The 21,286-nt window shown below is 35.9% G+C and overlaps 1 protein-coding gene across 2 annotated transcripts in view; it reads right to left on the reverse strand.

The window, feature by feature from the left end:
- Positions 1 to 21,286, reverse strand: part of LOC116585046 (cytochrome c oxidase subunit 7B2, mitochondrial) — a 156,655-nt gene that overhangs the window by 93,922 nt on the left and 41,447 nt on the right. The gene's annotated exons all lie outside the window — the stretch shown is intronic.

Raw genomic sequence — 21,286 nt, forward strand, 5'->3', positions numbered from 1 at the left:
CTTGTTTGGTAAGAGGGAACAAATGACCTGAACTAATCTGGCATATGGTAAAGTCACCTGAGTTAGAAAGCAGTGGTGTTTGGGGTTCCATGTGGTCCATGGAGGTCCTGAGCCACTTACTGGAAAACAGAGATAGAGTTTACTCCCCACTAGGACTGGAATGGTTGCCAGAAAGCCAAGTAACCTATAATTTAGATAAGGTCCTAATGTCACCTGAAGACAAGGATACTAATCAGAAAATGCCAAATTTGTAGAACAGTTTTGATAAACTAGGTGGTAGAGGGGAACCTGGGTGGCTCAGTGGGTTAAGCCTCTGCCTTTGGCTCAGGTCATGATCTCAGGATCCTGGGATAGAGCCCCGCATGGGGCTCTCTGCTCAGCGGGGAGCCTGCTTCCTCCTCTCTCTCTGCCTGCCTCTCTGACTACTTGTGATCTCTCTGTCTCTGTCAAGTAAATAAATAAAATCTTTAAAAAACAAACAGACAAAAAAAACTGGGTGGTAGATACGAGAAAACAGAAACAGTCAAGGATGACAGAAAGGTTTTTTAGCTGAGCAACTGCTGTCATTTAATGGGAGTGGGAAACGGGGAAAAGCAGGTTATTGGGGGAAATAATTATTGTGACTTTGGGTATGTGAATTTTGTTAGGTCTGTTATTAATACCCAAGAGGAGCCATATAAAGCAGTTAGGCAAATCAGTGCAGAGTTTAGAGAAAGGAATCAAGCTCTTTACTACAAAACTATGGGCTGTCCACTCACTGACTATATCTAGAGCCATGATATACTAGAGAAAGTGAGTGCAGAGGAGAGAGAGGACAGACAGAGACTAGTCTGGAAGTTGGTAGACTCAGGTAGATCCATCACCCGTGCCACCTGGTGATCATGCCTTTGTATGATTCTCATTCCCGAGAGTGTGGACAGGATCTGTAACTTGTTTCTAACTCAATATATGTGACAGGATGTGTTATGAATGATACTGTGATTAGTTTGTTACAGTATATAAGATTACACAGCCCAATCTAGTTGCAGAGATTCCCCCTAGCTGACTTACTTTTGTGAAACAAACAGTAGTGCTGGGGAACCTACTTGTCAGAGAATTGAGGGTGGCCTCAAAAAACTGAGGGAAGTGTCTGTTCATATCTTCTGTCCATTTTTTTATATAATTGTCTGTTTTGTGTGTGTTGAGTTTGAGGAGTTCTTTATCGATCCTGGATATCAACCTTTTGTTTGTACTGTCATTTGCAAATATCTTCTCCCATTCCGTGGATTGCCTCTTTGTTTTGTGGACTGTTTCCTTTGCTGTGCAGAACCTTTGATCTTGATGAAGTCCCAAAAGTTCATTTTCGCTTTTGTTTCCTTTGCCTTTGGAGACATATCTTGAAAGAAGTTGCTATGGCTGATATCAAAGAGGTTACTGCCTATATTCTCCTCTAGGATTCTGATGGATTCCTGTCTCACATTGAGTTCTTTTATCCGTTTTGAGTTTATCTTTGTGTACGGTGTAAGAGAATGGTCGAGTTTCATTCTTCTACATATAGCTGTCCAGTTTTCCCAGCACCATTTATTGAAGAGACTGTCTTTTTTCCTCTGTATATTTTTTCCCTGCTTTTTTGAAGATTATTTGACCATAGAGTTGAGGGTCCATATCCAGGCTCTCTACCCTGTTTCACTGGTCTATGTGTCTGTTTTTATGCCAGTACCATGCTGTCTTGGTGATCACAGCTTTGTAGTAAAGCTTGAAATCAGGTAACGTGAAGCCCCCCGTTTTATTTTTGTTTTTCAACATTTCCTTAGCGATTCTGGGTCTCTTCTGATTCCATACAAATTTTTGGATTATTTGCTCCAGCTCTTTGAAAAGTACTGGTGGAATTTTGATCGGAATGGCATTAAAGGTATAGATTGCTCTAGGCCGTATAGACATTTTAACAATGTTTATTCTTCTGATCCAAGAGCATAGAATGGTCTTCCATCTTTTTGTGTCTTCTTCAATTTCTTTGATGAGTGTTCTGTAGTTCCTCGAGTACAGATCCTTTACCTCTTTGGTTAGGTTTATTCCCAGGTATCTTATGGTTCTTGGTGCTATAGTAAATGGAATCGATTCTCTAATTTCCCTTTCTGTATTTTCATTATTATTGTCCAGGATCTTTAAAGAACTCCTCAAACTCAACACACACAAAACAGACAATCATATAAAAAAATGAGCAGAAGATATGAACAGACACTTCTCCAACAAAGACATACAAATGGCTATCAAACACCTGAATAAATGTTCATAATCACTCGGCATCAGGGAGATTTAAATTAAAACCACATTAAGACGTCACCTTACACCAGTTAAAATTGCCTAAATTAGCAATATGGGAAACCACATGTGTTGGAGAGGATGTGGAGAAAGGGGAATCCTCTTACACTGTGGGTGGGAATGCAAGTTGGTGCAGCCTCTTTAGAGAACAGTGTGGAGATTCCTCAAGAAATTAAAAATAGAACTTCCCTATAACCCTGCAATTACACTCCTATGTATTTACCCCAAAGATACAGATGGAGTGAAAAGAAGGGCCATCTGCAACCCAAATTTATAGCCGCAATGGCCACGGTTTCCAAACTGTGGAAAGAACCAAGATGCCCTTCAACGGAAGAATGGATAAGGAAGATGTGGTCCATATACACTATAGAGTATTATGCCTCCATTCAGAAAGAATGAATACCCAACTTTGGTAGCAACATGGACAGGACTGGAAGAGATTATGGTGAGCGAAATAAGTCAAGCAGAGAGAGTCAATTATCATATGGTTTCACTTATTTGTGGAGCATAGCAAATAGCATGGAGGACAAGGGGAGATGGAGAGGAGAAAGGAGTTGAGGGAAATTGGAAGGGGAGGTGAACCATTAGAAACTATGGACTCTGAAAAATAATCTGAGGGTTTTGAAGGGGCGGGGGGTGGGAGGTTGGGGGAACCAGGTGGTGGGTATTGGAGAGGGCACGGATTGCATGGAGCACTGGGTGTGGTGCAAAAACAATGAATACTGTTACGTTGAAAAAAATAAATTAATTAAAAAAGGGGGGGGGCGCCTGGGTGGCTCAGTGGGTTAAGCCGCTGCCTTCGGCTCAGGTCATGATCTCAGGGTCCTGGGATCGAGTCCCACATCGGGCTCTCTGCTCAGCAGGGAGCCTGCTTCCTCCTCTCTCTCTCTCTCTGCCTGCCTCTCTGCCTACTTGTGATCTCTCTCTGTCAAATAAATAAATAAAATCTTAATTAAAAAAAAAAAAAACTGAAGGAAGCCTCTAGGTGGCACTTTGTAAGGTCTCCAGCCTCCAGCCGACAAGAAAATGAAGCCCTCACTCTTACAGCCTCAAGGAAATAAATTCTGCCAACCACCTGAGTAAACTTGGAAACAAAGCCTTCCCTAGTCAAGCATTCAGATGCTACCTCAAGCGCCAGCTGACACCTTGACTGTAGTCTTGCAGAAGAACTAGTTCAACTGTGCTCAGACTTCTCATCCAAAGAAACTGTGAGATAATAAATGTGTGTTGTTTTAATCCACTAATTTTGGAGTAACTCGTTATGCAACAAGAGAAAAGTAAGGAAAGCCCTGAGTTACTACAACATTTAGAGGCCAGGCAAATATGAAAGAGCCATGGGGCACCTGAGTGGCTCAGTGGGTTAAAGCCTCTGCCTTCAGCTCAGGTCATGATCCCAGGGTCCTGGGATGGAGCCCCACATCGGGCTCTCTGCTCAGCAGGGAGCCTGCTTCCCCCTCTCTCTCTGCCTACTTGTGATCTCTCTCTCTGTCAAATAAACAAATAAAATCTTAAAAAAATATGTGAAAGAGCCAGGAAAAACAGACCAAATAAAAGAGGCCAGTGAGGTAAGAGGAAAACCAACAGAAAAGCATTTCTCCAAGAGGCTTATCACCAACTTCCTCAGAGAAATCTGAGACATAGAACAAAGGGAGAGATGAGTCTGCTGACTTGCTGAAGGCTCATAGGTAATCATGACTGAAAGGGACATAAGAAGCCAAGAGCTACCTCAATTCCAGTCTCTTTCTGAGGAGAAAAGGGTAAGAGGCACTGCTAAATAAATGAAATTCAGTTTTATTAGGCTCCCTGGAAGACCCAATTAGTGCCAGAGTTGTGCTACTTCACTATTTGTAAGGCTTTGAAAGTCGGTACTTCAAAAATGGCTAACATTTAATACTCATCAAAGTCAGCTCATTTTAATTACTAAGTAGCTCACATAACCTATTTTTAAACTTTCCATTGTTATTAGACATGCTTAGATTGGCTTGTAATTTATTTTTTTAATCAATACAACCAAATCTAATAAGCATGCATTATGTGCAAGGCCCTGAATTAACTAGCTATAACTCAAAGAAGCTGCCGTGATGCTTTGTGTACTTGTATAATTTGTATGCAAACTTATACTATTTATAAAGCACTGTCACACAATCAAAGGCTATGTTATGCCCTAATGTGATTAGTATTCAGCTTTTATCTAGATTTATCTATAGTGAGCATCCCATTTTCCTACAATGCTTTGAAAGCAATTTCTTCTCTATTTATTAACTCAATGAAGATGTATTGAGCACTTACTTAGGTACACAGGGGGCAAATTGGATAAAAAAGTATTCAAAATTCCTCTTCTATAAGAAAACTATCCAAAATGTGTCCTTATTATATCCTCAATTTACTTTACTTATGTATATGCATGTATTTATCTACATTTACTCTGCCTAAATATATACTGTGTATATGTATACTATATATAATATTTGTGTATGTCTGTATATATACAGTATACATTTATATTTGTCTGTATACACTCTGCCTAACTTAATAATAAAACTCTGCCCCTTGCATCATCAGCTTTTCCCCAGGTTTTGCTCTGTCATCAAGGTGGAAAGATTAAATAACTATGTTCCAGGCTGTGAACTTAGCAGTCTTCATGATTCTCAGTAATGTCCCTGGCACTGTGGGGCAAGGGGAAGCCTAAAACTAGATCATGGCATGAAGGAGTTTTCAACCTATTTTATTAGCAACAGCTTTCCTAGTCTCCTTTTTCTCCTATCCTCACTTGAAATGTAAGCTTTTCCTTAGGAGAGACCCATAGTAGTTTTTTACTAGTATACCTTTCAACATATGGTATGTGCTCAATAAGCATCATTTGGTTGATTAGCAACTTTCCAAAATGACTGAGGTGGCCTGCATGAAAATAGAAATATACACTTGGACAAGCAAATGTAAATATACTGCTAGATAAACATACACAAACTATAGCCAAATAAAAAGGGCCTACATAATGTTTAAACCATAGTTTTCACTCAATAATTTAATAAATTGGAGACAATATTCTTTAAAATATTCATATGTGACTATATTTAAAAATTAAATCTAACCCTTTGCTTTCCCATCTATCACAAAGAGAGAAATATAGCTTTGTGTAATCTTATTTTGAACAAAATGAAGTATTTCATTTTATCAAAGCAAAAACAAACTTTTTTTCCTGGATGGTAAACTCTAAGAATTTATTACAAGTATCATTAAAACAAATACTGGAGCACATATCTTCCTTAATTATCCTAAGCAAGATGGATAAATTGATTCAAAATTGCTAAAATTAAGGTATTGGATTGAATAAGATATACAGCACCTTCCAGAATTTATACTGATATTCTACTATCACTCTTGGTGTCATCAACGCATATATCCATTGATAATTATTTTTTAAGACAATTTGGAAAGCATTTTCAAGACCAGAAAGGCTGCTAAATGAACATAAATTTCCTATACTTTACAAAATGCACAATGTATTCACATAGTATTGATTTCACATGAAAAACCTACTCAAAATTAGTATCTATTTTCCACTTCCCAAAAGGGTAAGGCTTTACTTCATTTTAATGTGTAATACCACCTGAAGTTATATAAGTGAACAGAACTGAGTCTGTAAAACACTGCGAAAATGTAAATCAATTACTAACATTGTAAAGAAGTATAGTTATTTACCAGTGTTACATGAGTGAGAACAAACTGTTACTCTATATAGGCCAAATACATAGCCTGCCAATACTAGAGCAAGCTGCTGAAGCCATATTCCCTGATGAATACAATCATTAGGCAGCCAGATTTTAAACCATTTGCCCATGCCCCCACAGGACCAGAACTCACTGGACTTGGGATAGGCATCTAGTCAAAGGACAGTGAATCCATTAGGTTGGTTGTGACTACAGATGAGGGCAGGTCTAATCAGAAAAAAATTACTAGGGCCAATCTATTTCTTTCTCTTTGAATTTGAACTAAAAAGTTCCAAGAAAATTAATTAGTGACAGAGGAAAAAGAAAAAGGTATACAAGTTACTTGGGAATACAGGTACACAGAGCAATAGAGTTGCCATGAAATGTGTTTTGGCCCGTAACAGGATCTAAGATGGTAGGTGGCCTCCAAAGAGCACTGAGTGCAGTTCAATACAAATCAAACTGTATTCAAATAAGAATACATAGTAAGAATAAGAAATCCTTTATCCTTTTTTTCCAGCTTTACTGAGATATAACTGACACATAACACTGTGTAAGTTAAAGGTATACAAGGTGGTACATAGACATACATATGTACTATAAAATAATTACCAAAATAAAGGCAGTTAACATGACCATAACTTCACATAGTTAACACTTTATGTGTGGGGGGGAGAATATTTGATATCTACTCAGTAATTTTGAAGCATATGATATTATTATTATTATTATTATTATTATTAACTATAGTCACCATGTTGTATTTTAAATCTCTAGAACTTATTCATCTTGTAACTGGAAGTGTGTATCCCTGGACCACCATTACTCACCCCCTCCCTGCATCCTACCAAGCTACTCTATGTTTCTGTAAGTTCATTTTTTTAAAGAATCCATATATAAGTGAGATCATACAGTATTTGTCTTTCTCTGTCTGACTTATCCAATTTTGCATAATGCCCTCCAGATCCACCCATGTTGTTAAAATGGCAGGATTTCCTTCTTTTTTATGGGTAAATAATATTTTATATAGTATACCATTTGTATGTATAATATATACCATATTTTCATTATCCATTTTTCTATCAATGGATGCTTAAAGTTCTTTCCACAGTTTGGTTTTTGTAAATAATACTGCAACAAACATGGGAGTAAAGATATCTCTCCCTATGGAGAAGACTTCATTCCCTTAGGATATATACCTTAAAGTGGGATTGCTGAATCACACCGTAGTTCTATTTTTAATTTTTTGAGGAACTTCATACTATTTCTAGAGTGGCTGCACCAAATTACAATCCCACCAACAGTGCACATGGGTTTCCTTTTCTCCACATTCTCTCCAGCATTTTTATTGTGAACAGAGGCTTGGAGGAACCTAATCCTGTGTTTCATCTAGGCGCAATGGTTTGGTATACTCTAGCTCAGTGTTTATGGTGACTTCATAGATCAAAACTACTGTGAATAACAAGAATAGATTGTATTCCTTTTTTAACTTTTTTTTTTTAGTATAGTTGCCACACAATGTTACATTGGTTTCAGGTACACAACATAGTGATTAGACAACCCTATACCTTACACGATGCTCACCACATGTGTAGCTACCATCTGTTACCATACAATGCTAATATAATACTGTTGACTGCATTCTCTATGCTGTGTCTTTTATCCTGTGACTTACTTATTCCATAACTGGAAGCCTGTATCTCCCAAACCCTTCTACACATTTACTATCCTCCCACACCCCCAATCTGAATATATATTAAAACAATGAATTTTTGTAATGTATATAATTGTTGAACCTATTATCATACACCTGAAACCAATATATTGTATGTCAACTAAACTTCAAAAAGAGAAAGGAAGAAAGGAAGGAAGGAAAAGGAAAGGAAAGGAAAGCTGGCGTTAAGTTTTTGAGTACTGGAAGTTTTTGTTAATAGTTCAGATTGTTCCAGGGAAGACATATGGGTGTTTCTTCAACTCTGGCCTGATTTGCTTCACTCCTTTTCCACAGATCTTTCATTGTCTCAAGTACCTTACAGAATCATGTAGTCAAGTGATTTCTATACCTTTTGAAGTTTTTTACATGGCTTTTTGTTCCAAACTTTGTATTACTTTTTCTTTCAAAAGTAGTCTATGATATTATTAAAATGATATATATTGGTTAAAAAGAAAAAGAAAAAGAAAAACCACAATGAGTTAATATTCCATCCAACATTACCAGACTCATTTTAGCCTTCCCCCTTTCCTTATTTATACTTCCTTCTGCAACATTAAATAAAGTTCATTTGTTCAATTCTAATATACACATAAAAATTCTAGTATATAAAATACATGCTTCACTTCCAGACTAATTCTATGAGGCCAGCATTACCCTGATCTCAAAACCAGGCAAAGACCCCATCAAAAAGAAGAATCTCAGATCAATATCCCTGATGAATGTGGATGCCAAAATTGTCAACAAGATCTAGCTAATAATATCCAACAGTATATTAGGAGGATTATTCATCATGACCAGGTGGGATTTATCCCTGGGATGCAAGGGTGGTTCAACATTCACAAATCAATCAACGCAATGGAACACATTAATAATAGGAGAGAGAAGAACCATATGGTCCTCTCAATTGATACACAAAAGGCATTTGACAAAATACAGTATCCTTCCTAATTAAAACTCTTTAAAGTATAGGGATAGAGGGAACATTCCTCAATTTCACAAAAAACATCAATGAAAAGCCCACAGCAAATATCATTCTCAATGGGGAAAAGCTGAGAGCCTTTCCCTTAAGATCAGGAACACAACAAGGATCCCTACTCTTGCCACGGTTCAACACAGGACTAGAAGTACTACGTTGAAGCAACAGCAATCAGACAACATGAAGAAATAAAAGGTACTCAAACTGGCAAAGTAGTAGTTAAGCTCTCTCTCTTCACAGACAACATGATAAATTATGTAGGAAACCCAAAAGACTCCAGCCCCAAATTACTAGAACTCAGAACAATTCAGTAATGTGGCAGGATACAAAATCGATGCACAGAAATCAGCTGCTTTCCTATACACTAACAATGTAACTGCAGAAAGAGAAATTAGGGAATTGATTCTATTTGCAATAGCACCAAAAACTGTTAGATAACAGATAACTTGGAATAAACATAACCAAAGAGGTGAAGTATCTATACCTTAGAAACTACAGAACACTTACAAAAGAAATTGAAGATGACACAAAAAAGTGGAAAAAGATGCCATGCTCATGGATCGGAAGAATAAACATTGTTAAAATGTCTATGCCGCCCAGACCAATCTATACTTTCAATGCCATCCCTGAATCAAAATACCACTGGCATTTTTTAAAGTGCCAGAACAAACAACTCTAAAATTTGTATGGAAATAGAAAAGGGCCCAAATTGCCAAGGAAATGCTGAAAAAGAAAAACAAAGCTGGGAACATTGTGTTGCCTGATTTCAAGCTATATTACAAAGCTGTGATCATCAAAACAGCATGGTATTGGCACAAAAACAGACACATAGATCAATGGACCAGAATAGAGAGGCCAGATATGGTCCCTCATCCTTATATAGTCCCTATATAGTCAACTAACCTTCAACAAAGCAGGAAAAAATATCCAATGGAAAAAAGACAGTCTCTTCAATAAATGCTGCTGGGAAAATTGGACAGCTATATACAGAAGAATGAAACTTGACCATTCTCTTACACCATACACAAAAACAAACTCTAAATGGATGAAAGACATGTGAGGCAGAAATCCATCAAAGTCCTAGGAGAACACAGGCAATAACCTTTTTGACATCTTTGACATCAACCACAGCAACTTCTTTCAAGACATGTCTCCAAAGGCAAGGTAAACAAAAGCAAAAATGAACTTTTGGAACTTCATCAAGATAAAAAGCTTCTGCACAGCAAAGAAACAGTCAACAAAACAAAGAGGCAACCCACGGAATGGGAGAAGATATTTGCAAATGATACTACAGATAAAGGGCTGATATACAAGATCTGTAAAGAACTCCTCAAACTCAAATCCAAAAAACAAAAAATGAAGTCAAAAAATGGACAGAAGAGGAGCGCCTGGGTGGCTCAGTGGGTTAAAGTCTCTGCCTTCGGCTCAGGTCATGATCCCAGGGTCCTGGGATCAAGCCCCACATCGGGCTCTCTGCTCGGCAGGGAGCCTGCTTCCCCCTCTCCGCCTGCCTCTCTGCCTACTTGAGATCTCTGTCTGCCAAATAAACAAATTAAAAAAAAATCTTTAAAAAAAAAATGGACAGAAGACATGAACAGACACTTCTCCAAAGAAGACATACAAATGGCTAACAGACACATGAAAAAATGTTCACCATCCTTAACCATCAGGGAAATTCAAATCAAAATCACACCAGTTAGAATGGCAAAAATTGACAAGGTAAGAAACAACAAATATTGGAGAGAATGTGGAGAAAGGGGAACCCTCTTACATTGTTGGTGAGAATGCAAAGTGGTACCACCACTTTGGAAAGGAGTGTTGAGGTTCCTCAAAACTTAAGAACTTAGCTACCTTTTGACCCAGCAATTGCAAAAAATTGTGGTATTTGCCCCAAAGATAACAGATGTAGTGAAAAGAAGGGCCACATGCACTCCAATGTTCATAGCAGCAATGTCCACAACAGCCAAACTGTGGAAAGAGTCAAGATGCCCTTGAACAGATGACTAGATAAAGAAAATGTGGTCAACACATAGAATGGAATATTACACTCCATTAGAAAGGACAAATACCCAACTCTTACATCAACATGGATGGGACTGGAGAAGATTATGCTGAGTGAAATAAGTCAAGCAGAGAAAGTCAATTATCATATGGTTTCCCTTATTCCTGGAACATAAGAAATAGCATGGAGGAAGTTAGAAGGAGGAAGGAAAAAGTGAAGGGGAGATGTCAGAGGGGGAGACGAACCATGAGAGATTATGGACTCCTGGAAGCAAAGTGAGGGGTTCTGAGAAGAAGGGAGTAGGGGATGGGTTAACCTGGTGATGGGTATTAACAAGGGCACGTAGTGCACGGAGCACTGGGTGTTATATGTATGCAAACAATGAATCATGGAACACTACCTCAAAAACCAATGATGTACTGTATGGTGACTAACACAACATAATAAAAAAAAAAAAGAATTAGATGGGGGGAAAATACATGCTTTGCTATACCAATCCTGTTAGAAACACCTTTACTAATTAGATCACAGCATTTATGTACATTATTTTTGTCGTTAGCCATATAGTACCCAATTAAGATTCTATTTTCCACAATGGTTTTGGTTATTTTCTTTCCTACTATCTTCAATGTGGTTTTATTATTCATTTTTAATATAGTTAGGTTTATCTTTTAGTTTATATTCTATTTTGGCTTCTCCCAAGTTTGTTTTAGTTTTGTTTTGTTTTAGTTTTTGTTTTAGTTTTATGTATTTTTATATTGAGGATATGAAAATATCACCATAATTCTAAGAGTCAGAGTTATACAAAAAGATATACTCATAGAAGTGTCTTTAATGGTATATTTGAATTCAATTGACTGCAATTTACAAATTATGAATTTAAATGTTTTCCATTTCAATTCTAGAACCTGTATTTGCTACACGCAGTTCTACATAACTGTAGGTTTTCATATAGGTGGAATGAGAAAACTTAAAAGCATAAGAATCTTACTTTAGATAATTCAAGTGAACTCTTCTTTAAAATTATTATAACCAAAAAAAAATTAACCCATATAAATCAAAGCAATGAGATATACTGAGTAGAGTGTAGAGTAATTTTTTAAAATTAGATTTAGTAATTAGCTTTTTAGTGATTCTTAATATTTGGAACAAATACAAGACAATCCATATTAACACACAGACCACCAAATATTTACATATAGCATTTTAGGGCTTTCAGATTTATTTTAGTTAACTGGCTACCTAGTACATTGGGTTTTTTAAAAAGTGTTACTGATTTTAGTAAAACCTCTGAAATATAATTATTTAAGCTATTTCTCTTTACAGACTACATGAAAGGAACTCAGTATAAACCGAAGGGAAATTATAACTCAAAAGTTAAGATAGTCAGCAGATTTGAGAATATGACTAGGTAAATTCTACAGTCGCTCTATCCAAGACAAGTATCCACAAGAATCCAAGTAGCCACTAAACATATATGGCTACTGAAACTGAAACTGAAATTAGTTAAAATAAAATAACTGCATTTGACAGATCAGACATTTCCATCATTCCAGAAAGTTCTATTGGACACCACTGTTCTACTCTGTAAGTTCACTGAGGTTAGAGCTACTTTTCCTGTGCCAGCACAGTGCCTTAACACACAGTAGCACATAAAACATATTTGTGAAAAGAATGACTAAATACAAGACAAGTGACAAAACATGTCACTTGTTGAGATAACAATGACTAAATACAAGATAAACATGTAACAAGAAGTGTTTATTACAAAATTCTTATAAGACATTGGAAATAACTTGTATATCCAATAAAATACAGTCATCAAAATAATAATACAGTCTTTAAATGGAATATTGTAAAAGGGGTGTTGGAAAAAAAAATTAATGACTTGGAAAGAGAGTTATGTTCTATAGTTAAGTGAAATAAGCCACAGTAGTATTTTAATGGGAGATAAATATGAAGCTATAAACACTACAAAGAGTTAGAATGAAACCTAGTTACCAGATTATGTTTTTTTCTCATTTTGTCAATTTATATTTTCTAAAGTTTTTATAATAATGTGTTTTATTTTGTGTTAAGAAAAATCAAGGTTATCGTTGTTTTTCAAAGCTTAAACATTTAATTTATAAAGCCTGTATCTAGGATTTATTCCCAAAGAAATTAATAAAACATTACTTATTAAAAATTATATAATTTTTATTTCATTATAAAAATAACTTAAAGATTTTTGTATAAGAATGTTCAATGTTTATTCCTAATGAAAAATGAAGAGTAACAAAACATGACAATCACCATGGAAGAAAACAAAATGAAGGCATTAAACATGTTTTGGGGGGTATCTGGGTGGCTTAGACAGTTAGCGTCTGCTTTCGGGTCAGGTCATGATTCCAGGATCCCAGGGTCCTGGAATCCAGCCCTGCATATGGCTTCCTGTTCAATGGGGAGCCTACATCTCCCTCTCCCTCTGCCTGCCACTCCCCAGTTTTTGCCCTCCCTGTCAAATAAAATTACCTTTAGGAAAAAAAAAAAACAAAATAAAAACATGTTTTGAACAATATAAACATATGGCAAAATAAACATATACACTATGTTACTCTGACTTATGGGTCGAGGAAAAGTAAGCTAAAAATTGTATAGATAATATGATCATAAGTTTGTTGAACTTAAATAATGTACAGAACAGACAGGTGTTTAGGCAATTAAATACATGGACCCACAGAACAGATAATTACCTGTTTAAAATGGATTTCCCGGGGTGTTGGGGACAATTTTTTTTCTTCATACTATTTTAGTTTTAAAATCCTGACCATTAAGTCTGGTTTTATAATCATAAAAAAAAAAAAATGGTGTGTGTGTATATACACACAACACACACACACACACACACACACACACACACACACGGAGTTCTGAAGTATCTGTTCCTCCAAGTTCCTGGTCAATGAGGGATAAAAGCCAGGCAGAGGTTATGACTTAATCATTTGAACAGATGTTCAAAAAAAAGTTGAACAGAACATTCTCTCTTGAATAGAAAATGCAGTTTTTTATCCCAGCAGGCACTCTTTTCATAGAAAGGGTAAAATTAATAGTTGAGGACCAAAACTACTTTTAGAGGAAGACAATTTTTATTTTTTTATTTAAATTCAACTTAGTTACATACGGTGTATTATTAGTTTCAGGGACATAATTTAGTGATTCATCAACTGCATGTAACACTCAGTGCTCATTATATCAAGTGCCCTCCTTAATGTCCAGCACTGTTACCCTAACCACCCACCCACCTCCCCGTCAGCAACCTGTTTCCAACAGTTAAGAGTTTCTTATGTTTTACCTCCCTTTCTGTTTTCGTCTTATTTCATTTTTCCTTCCATTCCCCTATGTTCATCTGTTCCTTAAATTCCACATAATGAGTGAAATCATATGGTACTTGCCTTTCTCTGACTGACTTATTTCGCTTAGAATAATACCCTCTAGTTCCATCTACGTCATTACAAATGGCAAGACTTCTCTTTTTGATGGCTGAGGGGTGTGTGTGTGTGTGTGTGTGTGTGTGTGTATACCACTTCTTCTCTAATCATTCATCTGTCAGACATCTGGGTTCTTTCCATATTTTATTGATTGTGGATACTGCTCCTATAAACACTGGAGTGCATGTGTCCCTTAAAATCACCATTTTATATCCTTTAGATAAATACCTAGTCATGCAATTGTTGGGTTGTAGAGTAGTTTTACTTTTAGCTTCTTTTTTTTTTTTTTTTTTTTTTTACTTTTAGCTTCTTAAGGAACCTCAATACTGTTTTCCACAGTGACTGCACCAGTTTGCATTCCCACAGAGAGTGAAAGAAGCATCTTCTTCCTAGCCAACACCTGTTGTTTCTTCTGTTGTTGCTTTTAGGTATTCTGGCAGGTGTGCTGTAATATTTTGTTGTAGTTATGATTTGCATTTCCTTAACAATAAGATATGATGTGTCTTTCATGTGTCTCTTGGCTATCTGTATTTCTTCTTTGGAAAAATGTCTGTTCATGTCTTCTGCCCAATTTTTTGTTTTGTTTTTGGGATGATGAGTTTATTAAGTTCTTTACAGATTTTGGATACTAGCCCTTTATGTGATATGTCATTTGTGAGTATCTTCTCCCATTCTGTAGGTTGCTATTTAGTTGCCTGATGAAGTCCCAATAGTTCATTGTTGTTTTTGTTTCCCTTGCCTTTAGAGACAGGTCTAGCAAGAAACTGCTGTGGCCAAGGTTAAAGAGGCTGATGCCTATTTTCCCTCTAGAATTTTGACAGATTTCTGTCTCACATTTAGGCCTTTCTTCCACTTGGAATTTACTTTTGTGTATGATGTAAGAAAGTGGTCCAGTTTCATTCTTTTGCATGTGGCTGTCCAATTTTCCCAATACCATTTGTTGAAGAAATTTTTTTATTGGATATTCTTTCCTGCTTTGTCAAAGATTAGTTGCCCATAGAGTGGAGGGTCCATTTCTGAGTTCTCTATTCTGTTCCATTGATCTGTGTGTCTACTTTTGTGCCAGTACCATGCTGTCTTGATGATTACAACTTTGTAATATAGCTTGGTCTGGAATTACGATGCCTCCAGCTTTACTTTAGCTTTTCAACATTACTTTGGCTATTCAGAGTCTTTTGTGGTTCCATACGAATTTTAGGATTGTTTGTTCCAGCTCTGAGAAACATGCTGGTGGTATTTTGATAGGCATTGCACTTAATGTTTTGGGTAGCATAGACGTTTTAACAGTACTTGTTTTTCCAATCCATGAGTATAGAATGTTCTCCCATTTCTTTGTGTCATCTTCAATTTCTTTCATCAGTGTTCTATAGTTTTCAGAGTACAAATCTTTTACTGCTTTGGCTAAGCTTTATTCCTAGGTATTTTATGTTTTTTGATGCACTTGTAAGTGGCATCAATTCCTTGATTTCTCTTTCTGCTGCTTCACTGTTAGTGTATAGAAATGCAATAAACTTCTGTGCATTAACTTTATATCTTGTGACTTTGCTGAATTCTCTTATCAGTTCTAGAAATTTTTTTGGTAGAGCTTTTGGGTTTTCTCCATTAAGTACCATGCCATTTGCAAAGAGTGGAAGTCATACTACTTCTTTGTCAATTTGGATGCCTTTTATTTCTTTTTGCTGTCTGACTGCTGAGGCCAGGATTTCCAGTATTATGCTGAACAAAAGTGTTGAGAGTGGACCTCCTTGTCATGTTTCTCAACTTAGAGGAAAAGCTCTGTTTTTCCTTGGAGGATGATATTTGCTGTGGATCTTTTGTATATGGCTTTTAAAACGATGTTGATGTTCCCTCTACCCCTACATAGTGGAGGGTTTTTATCAAAAAAGGATCATATATTTTGTCAAATGTTTATTCTACATCTACTGAGAGGATCATATGGTTCTTATCCTTTCTTTTATTAATGTGGTGTATCACGTTGATTGGCTGTTAGATGTTGAACCACCCATGCAGTTAGGAATAAGATAAGATGGTGGTCATGGTGAATAATCCTTTCAATGTACTGTTGGATCCTATTAGCTGGTATCTTGCTGAAAATTTTTGCATCCATGTTCATCAAGGATATTGACCTATAATTTTCCTTTTTAGTGGGGTCTTTGTCTGGTTTGGGGGTAATGCTGGCCTCTAGAATGAGTTAGAAGTTTTTCTTCCATTTATATTTTTATATTTTTCTTCCATATATATTTCTTCCATTTATATTTTTTGAGTAATTGAAAAAAGGTTTGGCACAAAGCTATTACAACAATTTTTGTTCCCATCCAATATTATCATAGCTAAAGTTTTATTATTTATTTTTTTTTTTTAAAAAAGAGGAAAGCTTCAGTAAGGTATATTTGCAGTGGAAGAAAATCACAACGGTAACAACTTCAAACTTTCACAAATAGGTGAAAAGGAGACTAGGAATAGAAATAGCTGGAACAATGGTGATATGGTCTGACAGAATTATGTATAAACCTCTAACTGTAAAAATTAAAGTTCAAGAAGTTCAAGTAATCACAGGTAGAAAGACTGAAAATGCTGTCAATATTACAGTCATTCTTACACACACAGGACATGTGAAAAACAGAATACAGAAGATAAGCACATGATTAACAAGGAAGGTGGTCTAGTGGTTAAAGGCACAGAAGCTTAAGTCTGATGGCAAGACTCAAAATCACATCGCAGCTATCACTAGCTGTCTAAGCTCCAAGAAGTTACTTAACCTTTCTTATACTTCAGATTTCCCCACTGTGAAAACAAGATAATAACAATACTTATCCCACACAGCGCCAAGGAGAATAACATTATATTACATAGTAAGTTTAATAAGTACTAGCTGATGCGGATTATGAGGTACAGAACAATCACTTCAGTAGAATTCATCTTAATTTAGCTTACAAACACCATAAAAATCTAATTTGTATTTAAAATTTAAATACCACGGGCGCCTGGGTGGCTCAGTGGGTTAAGCCTCCACTTTCAGCTCAGGTCATGACTGCGGGGTCCCGGGACTGAGCCCTGCATAGGGCTCTCTGCTCAGCAGGGAGCCTATTTCCCCCTCTCTCTCTACCTGCCTTTCTGCCTACTCATGATCTGTCTATCTCTCTCTCTCTCTCTGTGTGTCAAATAAATAAATAAAATCTTTAAAAATAAAATAAAAATAAAAATAAAATAAAATTTAAATACTAGTTTGAACTGGAGTTATGAATATTGGGCCCTAGTTGAGGCTCCTCTACCCTGAGGTGAACTGAGGGCTGACCCTTTTTTTCCTAAGCCCCAGCGGTGTCATAAGGAGGTGTACTGGGTAAGCTTTACATTCTCTTGCCGCTTTGAAATTCCTATGATCTATACAGCTGGGAGGGAAAAAAAGTGTATTAATAATGCTGCTTACAAAATATTTTCACAGTAGGAACTGAAATAGTGGAGCATTTCAACATATTTATGTAACAGCTAAATTAAACAAAGAGCGAGTAAAATTTCCCAGTGGGAGAACTAAAGAAGTAAAAACTGATCAAAACAAAGAGTTTTCAGAATGTATGCAGTAGCAAAATTTCAGTGCACACAAGAAAAGCCCTGAAAAACCAATGGTGGTCTTGGGAAAAGCAGAGGAATAAGAAAGAAGGCAGTAAGACTTTTTTTTTTCTCTTTTCTCTTCTTCATTGCCTTGTAGACAGGTAGAAGTAATACTAATAACAGATAAAGTAAATTCCACTATCACAGTTACATCTTTGAACCTCATAATCCAATTTAACTGGTATATATTAACTTATAATTAATTTACTTAGTTTATTAACTATTAAAAACAGATGAGGATTTCGAAGAATTTTTTCAAATTTTATATCTGACCTCTAAGAGCCTATATCATATATGATATATATATATATAATAGAATAAGCCTATATATCAAGTACATTAAAGTACATGGTATTTTCATATACCATAGAATAAGATAACATGCAGAGTTAAAGATGAAAGGTAGAATGTATTCAAATACAAAAATGAATGGCTTAACTCAGGGATCATAAATTCAAACAATTATCAGGTCCAAGAAGGCTAAGTAAATAAATGCATGGGCAAATGCATGGGCTCAGTATCTACTAAGCCCATGTTTTCTCACAAAAACTGCTCAGTAAGTGCCTGTAGACTGCTGCCAATTAAGAATGGAGGCCCAGGACTTCCAGATCTTCTCATTTTTTAAACAGAAACAAGAATCTAGAGGTATACATAAACAGAGGTATAAAATCTCTCTCTCTCTCTCTCTCTCTCTCTTTAGTTTTGAAACTAATTTTAAAACGTTGTGTAAATCAAAGCCAACACATCTCTGGGGTATATGCAGTGTGTGAGCTGCTAGTTTACAATCTTTGGTTTAGTAAGTGCTATAGAAGAATATTTATTGAAACTTTACAATGCTTCATATGGCTAACATGCTCTAACATTCTCTTCTTATAAAAACCTAGGCTATTATACCAATTTTTATAATTTTCTTTTTGAGATTTTTAATTTTTTATTTTTATAAACATATGTTTTTCACCAATTTTTATAATTTTATGGGGAAATTGATCAGGGAAACTAAATAAGGTCCACACAGTCACATATCCAATAAGCAGAAAATTTGGTTTCAAAACTAGGTTTGTACAACTCCAGTGGCCATACCCTTTCTACTCTACAGCTCTTTTTATCAAAAAAAAAAAAAAAGGATGTATGAAAAAGAACTTTATGTTAGACTGGGAAGGCAAGTAAGACTTGGGGAACCAAGGGAGAAATATGAGATGGTTTTATAGTAAGAGGCAATTTGTGAATACTAAGAGGAGGGAATAAGCATGGTATTTTTAAAGAACAGTTTGGAAACTGGCCTGGTACAGTAGATATTTCATACTGGAAAACTCAGAGAAAGTGGATCATTTATAAAACATAAATAAAATTTAAGTTAAAATTTACCATAAAACAGAACATTAAAAGCTAATAAGCTGGGAGAAACTTTTTTTCTACTCATGTTTTAATGGGCATAGTATATTTCCTTAAGCTTATTAACTTTTAATGCACTATCAATGTCAAGCAATAATCAACAACATCCTTTATTATCTTTATTATTTTCCTAAGAGAAACAGATTTTGATGACCAGTGAAAAGCGCGCGCGCACACACACGCACACACACACACGTAAAATAACCTGATGTACTGTCCTCCTAACTCAGACATCCAAAAGCAACCCCCAATTACAGTTACCCCATATTTGAAAAAAAAAAAGTTACTCTCCCTTTCTAGATGAATTATCCATAAATTATATCCCTTATGTTCACCTGCAGATATTCAGTTTCCTTCAAAATGTCTTACTCGGACATCCCAGAGAATACGATTTACTCCCCCAAAGGAGCTAAATAAAAGCGCTTTGATCACTGCAAAGAAATTAATTTACATTCTTAAACAAATAACTCATTTAGTTACAAACCCACAAAAAGAAGACTGATTCCTTTAAAAATCCAAATTGTACTCTCCCAATTAAAGCAGCTATCTCTTTATGGGAAAATCAGAAATAATACAAAACTTGAGTAAAGATATTACATGTCTCATAATTAGCTTTGGGAAATGGACAAGTGTTACTAGAAATTCTGGTATTTCTTTTCTTCCAAATAAACTGGAAGGTGGTTTTTTAATGTAAAGTATCTTAATTTTTAAAATTTGGGCTGTTTCTTTTTCTTTCTTTCCTTCTCTCTTTTTTTTAATTTAAAAACTGCAGACCTCTCACCAGCACCCCCAACACTGGCTTATAACTTCTGGATAAAGACTATAATAGGGATACAACAGTAAACCAAACACAAACAAGGACCTTCCCACAAAGACAAAGCCTAGCAAGAGATGCAGAGATGCCATTTTTAGGCAAACTAAATATTAAAATGGTAAAAGATGATTTGAGAACAAGAGATTAGAGGAATTACCCTCTCAGTCTTAAAGAAGAGGGAAGGCCTTCCAAGGCCATTGACCTGTATGCTGAGACCTAAAGGAAATGTAGGAATTAGCCAAGGTTGGGGACTGAGTGGGGTAGAACTATGAAAATGTTTAAACAGAAGAAATGGTTTATATAAAAGTAGAGAGAAAAGAGACTGCCAATTAAAATTTAGAAACATATATGTCACTTATTGACTTTCTTTACTGCACACCTCCCCCAAATTTCCCAACAAAGACAGCATTGTAGCATCACTTATATTTTAAGATATTTTAATATAATAACTCAAGCAGCAAATGAATTTCAGGCCATTTTTTCATTCATGAAAAGGCGAGGTCTACATTAAATCCATTTTAAACATCAAAGAGGAGAAGGAGGAAGAAATTTATAGAGATTATTCTAGAGTTTTAATATACTGAATTTCAAAGTTGACCTGATTATCTGGTTTGGTGTAGGCCAGCACACCCCGGGGGAAAATCTAAGAATTTCTGGAGGACAGGAGACCTTTTTAAATAACACAGCTCTGTTTCCTCTAATTCCTCACGTTTCTGATGTGTGACATATGTGAGTGGGTGTGTGTGTGTGTGTATGTGTGCACATGTATATATTTGTCTGGGTTTCAGGTGTTTTAAAGATTGAGAATGGCATCCCTTGCTTTCCACAACTGATGGAGAAGGGTCTTATTATTGAGACATATAAGGAAAGAAAAAAAGCTGGAAATCAAGGTAACTAGTCATAACAGTAACTAACAATAGGACATGGCTGACCAGTTTCATAAAGTCATTTCACAATGACCACTGAGGATTTCTTAGCACAAACTGGAGAGAGAAATACTACTCACCACTTAAAAAAAAAAAAAAAACATGCAATTGATTTTCCTCTATTTATCCAGTAGTTGGCAGAGCTAAAACCTCAAATTTAGATATGTTGGCTTGAGTGGAAAAAATATTCTTTCAGGAATAGCCGTTGTCCCTATCATACTGGATGTGTGTAATGAAAAATGCATGGTTAGATAAACTAGCCCTCACCCTGGGTTCCACAATAGGATTGAGATGGTTGAATGCTCTCTCACCAGAAATGTCTCTCTTCCTACTGGTGAGTTTGTATCTACCTTAATACCCAGAATCCAGCCCTAG

The sequence above is a fragment of the Mustela erminea genome, chromosome 2, assembly GCF_009829155.1.
Source record: "Mustela erminea isolate mMusErm1 chromosome 2, mMusErm1.Pri, whole genome shotgun sequence".
In the NCBI taxonomy this organism is placed as follows: domain Eukaryota; kingdom Metazoa; phylum Chordata; class Mammalia; order Carnivora; family Mustelidae; genus Mustela; species Mustela erminea.